Raw genomic sequence first — 5,334 nt, forward strand, 5'->3', positions numbered from 1 at the left:
TTTTTGGGCAGTTGGAACCAGAGAGATAGCATCAAAGGTTCCATGCTTTCCTTGCATGTGGCTAACCCGGGTTCAATCCTAAGGATCACATACAGTCCTTCAAGCACTGCCAGGAGAAAGCACTGAGCCAGGAGTAAGCACTGACACTTTTGGGGGTGATCCAAACAACAACAACAACAACAAAATTACTTTATGGCAGAACATTATTGGCCTCTTTCAGGTAACCAGAAATTAAACTTCAGTGACTCTTGGAACCCACGAATGCATTACTCTAAAAACATATCTGAGGAAGACCATCAGTAGCCTCCATCCGCCCTCCACCACAGACCTGCCTGAAAAGGACCCTTTGAGGTGTAGATTCAAAATGCTACTCAAGGACGACATCTGAGAGAATGTTCCATGTGTGCAATTCCTCCCCACTCTAATAGTATGAATAATGAATAAGAAGCTTATGAAATATGCACTCACCATCTTTTAAAGAAAACACTATGTCATACCCATAATAAGGAGGGAACTCGAGAAAATGGGAATAAAATATGTCTTGAACTGAATATGACTTTACCATAAAAAGGGCTATAATTCCTGGATATAATTTCTAGTAAATTCTGTCGTAAAATGAAAGCTTAAGGGAAGGGGAGAAATCAACATAACATACTTCAAGTCACAATTCCATACCCGATTCTTTTGCTATAAATTTCAAAAGCCAATGGCTTCATCTATAAGATCCATAATTTAAGAATTATTCAATAAGTCCTTTAAGAAGAACCAGTAGATTCTTTCATCTCTTAAGCGTAAAAAAGAAGAAATTCTATATTAAAATTTCCTTTTGATACCTACATAACACAGCGGGTAGGGCGTTTGCCGTGCAGGTGGCTGACCCGGGTTCGATTCCTCCACCCCTCTCAGAGAGCCAAAAAAGCTACCAAGAGTATCCCACCCGCACAGCAGAACCTGGCAAGTTCCCCGGGGCATATTCGATATGCCAAAAACAGTAACAACAAGTCTCACAATGGAGATGTTACTGGTGCCCGCTCGGGCAAATCGATGAACAGGAGGACAGTGCTACAGTGCTACCTACATAAATAAACATGTCTCCCACTCTCACTCTCATTTCTTAGAAAAATAGAGAAAAAACAAATAGATTATATTTCTACAACATCAAAGGTAAAGGTAAAAGGTAAAGGCCCTCCCGTTGATCGTCGATTTGCTCGAGCGGGCCCAGTAACGCCTCCATTGGAGACTTTGTTGTTACTGTGTCTGGCATATCGAATACTCTCAGTAGCTTGCCGGGCTCTCCGAGAGGGGCAGAGGAATCGAACTCGGGTTGGCCATGTTGGCCGCTTGTAAGGCGAACGCCCTACCCGCTGTGCTATCGCTCCAGCCCTTTACAACATCAAAGAAGAAAGAGAAAAAATCAGGAATATTTGCTAAAATTTATATAACAACAGAAATGATGTATGTATTCTTTCATTTTGTACTTAAAGATCGTATATTTAAACATTGATGATAATACTTACCTGGCAGGGGAGACACCATGATCACGAAGGTGGTTTTCCCAGGGCGAGGCTTATCCATTGCACTCCGGATGTGCTGACCCCTGCGATTTCCCCAAATGTGGGAAACTCGACTGCATAATTTGTGGTAGTGGGGGACTGCGTTCACGCTCGTTAAATTTAAAAAAAAATAAATAAATAAAATAAACATTGATGATATCTATGAAACACTGTTTATATTTTTCATTCAGTAGTATTCCAAAAGCAATAAAATCATTCGTAAATAGTGTTATAGGAAAATAACAGATTCAACAGGCATTCACAAATTAAGTGAGCTAGTAAACGTGTAAATGATTTGTGATTTGTAAAACTAAAGACTATGTGTGTATGTGTGTTTGTGTGTGTGTATGAATGAATTTGAATTTTCTAGAGTTTTCTTTTTGATAATAAGAAAGTTCTTTTTTAATTTCTTTGGGTATAATGTCACCTATAGTGTTCAGTTTTTGAACTTTTTATTGGTGTACCAGTTGTTTACATACATATGATGGTACTAGCCAAAAGCAGAAGCTAATTCCTACATTATGGAAATACATTTACTCATGGAATTTTTGTTCATAAATATGTTACTGGTGCTAATCTTTCCTTCAATTGCCCCAAACCCACTAAACCTCTGCACTTATATTTAAAATGGATGTAACTCTGATGAACATTCATGAGCTATTGAAGGACTGAAAGGATTTCACTGTGGATTTTTTCATGGATTTTTCATATTTACAGATAGGAGGCAGGCTCAGTCTACAGTGCTTACATAAAGACCATTGTAATGAAGGCATGAATACTTATTTAAGTTAACTGATTTGTTTCCTTCATATGGAAGCTATAAAACCACTGATTTGTACTATGAAACCACTGATTTGTACCTCTTTATTATGAATAACAACTAAGGCTCTTTTGAAATTTCTTAAATGGTTTGGGAGTAGAAGAAATATTTTAAAAATTAGAAAAATTGGAAAATAGAAGTCAATGGGTACTTTGTTTTTTAAAAAAATAATCAAACCACAAAACTTTTCATTGGTTAAAATTCTAAATTACACTCCAGAAATTGAAACATACAATATTTGAGTAAAAATTGATGTGCTATTAAATTAAAAATTAAAATACTGTTTAACATGTTTGCAATACATGGCTGTGCTTAATACAATAGCACTACACAGGGGTCAGAGAGGTAATACAGTGGGTAGACCATGTACTTGCCTTGCACACTACTGACCAGGATTCCATCCCCAGAACCCCAAATGGTTTCTAGAACCCCTCCAAGAGCAATCCCTGAGTGAGAGCCAGGTGTAATCCCTGGATACAACCAGGTATGGCCCAAATCCAAAAAATTCGTACCGAAGAAATGTTATTTGCCCAATCAGATTTTATATATGCCAGAGTCAAGAAACATTGTTTATCTCATACAGGAGTTGTTTTTCATGGAGTAATTAAATGTGTCAGGAAAATAGACCTTCATTCCCACTGCTTAGTAAATTTTTGCTGTTTTCAGTGTTTTCCTATAAAGCACTCAAATATTTGATATGTGGATGAATTTCACACATGTAGTTAAACCTACTAGAATTTAATTAAAAATACAAATGAAAGATTTTCACAAAACATACCTAATAAAAATTAAGAGGAATTTTCAAGTTCTGAATTAGTGATCCTGAGTTCTCAGCATAATAGTTTTCATTGTGACTCTTTTGAAAGACTATCAATTTGAAAATAAAATAAGACTCACCATTTAGTGTTACGCTGCCTTCATCTGAATCTCATTATCTCAAGAACCTCTAAAATGTGCTGTTCATCTTTGCAGTATTAGCCCAAGAGAGCAGGGTACTATTTTAAATAATACTATGAAGAATATATTTTGTGGTTTCATTTTTCCTGTTGGCAAATTGTAAAAGACAGACCCCTCTAAACTCATTTTTGTACATTTACGTGTGTACAAAGGTGTTGGAATCTTTTACACAATATCCTGATAAAAAATTTTAGAGAAAATCTGCAAGTATAATAATATTAGAAAGACGATAGTTCAAATTATCTCTGAAATTTCTTAAGTTCCTGATTAATTCACACTGTAGGTCATTTCCTTCTAGCATTGGCTCTGGTTGCTTTTCATTAGTTGAATGCCAAAGGAACTGAGTTTGTAATTAAAACTGTGGTATAAAAATATTTGTCTCCCCTAACATAGAAAGATGTGCAATTCAGATGTGAGAACGAAATAAATGCCACATTCACATCTTCATCTCTCCAATTTCATTTCAACTCCAAGCCTAAGAAGGAAAATACCCACTTTATTAATCGCCTCCCCACCTCCCATTTCCTCTTACCCTTTGCTTCTCTCTCTCCCTCCCCCCTTTCTCTCTCTTTCAAATGGAAGAGCTGAATTTGATTAATTTGAATGAGAATATGACAAGACTCCACTCTTTTGCCAAAAAATCCATTAGCTTCCTTGAATCACTAACCTCATGGTATCAAGCCAGTTCTCATTAACAGTTACCCGGGAAGCAGTAAAATGCCCAGAAAGAACTTGAGCCTTGGCATAAAAAGGTAGGAATTTGAATGTCATTTCTACAGATACAGAGATTTGGACAATTTACTTTGAGATTCCTTGAGATTTACTTTGAGAGTCTCCTGCCTCCACGCCTGGCTGTCCTCACCCGGGCCCCATGGAGAAGGGTGGGTTGAGTTTCCCTCCCCACCCCAAGCAGAGCCCCGGCAGCTGAAGACCTCTGGTTCCAGCCACAGCCATGCTTAAGACCACTCTTCACACATTCGGACTAGCCTCACGCATGAAGGAACCGGTAGAGGAACCCAGGTGTGCGGGACCCGGGGCTTAGATCTCCAAGCCTCTCAGATTGGGACTGGGGCCTCCTCCACCCAGATTCCCATCTTCCAGTATGTAGGCGTTACATCCACCAATTGCCCGGCACCGTGTAATCCCATCAATGGCCAAGACCCAGAGACCCTGCTCCCGGAAGCTTGCACGGTCCCAGCCATGAGACATCTTATTATCTAGGTCTTACTCTGGAGAACCTGGCAGGCTACCAAAAGTATCCTGCCCCGACGGCAGAATCTGGCAAACTCCCCGTGGCGTATTCAATATGCCAAAAAACAGTAACAATGATGGGTCTCATTCTCCTGACCCTGAAAGAGCCTCAGATGTGGCACTTTTTAAAATCTCAGGGCTAGGATGAAGGAGACGTTACTGAGGCCTGCTCAAGGCAACCGATGACCCACAGGATGACAGTGATACAGTGATACTTTGAGATTCCTTAATGATCAGCTGTAAGTCCTAATGCTCACCTCAAACAACCAGTAGGGGTTAATGAAATATAGACTGCAAGCTTAGCAGAGCCTGGCAAGCTCCCCGTGGCATATTCAACATGCCAAAAACGTAACAGGTCTCACAATGGAGACGTTACTGGCGCCCACTCGAGCAAATCGATGAGCAACAGGAGGACAATGATACAGTGCTACCAAATAAGCCTTAGCTATTGGAAATACCTCTAACTAGTACAAAAGACATTTAAACCTCCTTTCCTGTTTCCAGTGCTTACTTTTTCTTTCTTTCCATCCTCTCCTCCCTCTATCCCTCCCTCCCTTTCTCTCTCCCATCTTTTCTTCCTTTCCTGGAGTAGAGAACAAATACTTTGCATAAATTGGAAAATTGCAGACCCCCAGGGCAGACCCCCTGTGTTCCTTGTCCTCAGTATTATATCTGTTTGCCTATGAGATATTTTTACCAATTTTAAATACTCTGAATTCCATCTCTGAAAAAGGTATAGGTTGTGTTAAATTT

General features: G+C 39.2%; 1 non-coding gene across 1 annotated transcript; it reads left to right on the plus strand.

Annotated features, from left to right (window-relative positions):
* Positions 1 to 1,509: 1,509 nt before the first annotated feature.
* Positions 1,510 to 1,671, plus strand: LOC130023360 (U1 spliceosomal RNA). Its single transcript, XR_008792459.1, has one exon. It is a non-coding gene; the product is annotated as a U1 spliceosomal RNA (small nuclear RNA).
* Positions 1,672 to 5,334: the final 3,663 nt, after the last annotated feature.

This window comes from Sorex fumeus, unplaced genomic scaffold, assembly GCF_029834395.1.
Source record: "Sorex fumeus unplaced genomic scaffold, SorFum_2.1 ptg000002l, whole genome shotgun sequence".
In the NCBI taxonomy this organism is placed as follows: domain Eukaryota; kingdom Metazoa; phylum Chordata; class Mammalia; order Eulipotyphla; family Soricidae; genus Sorex; species Sorex fumeus.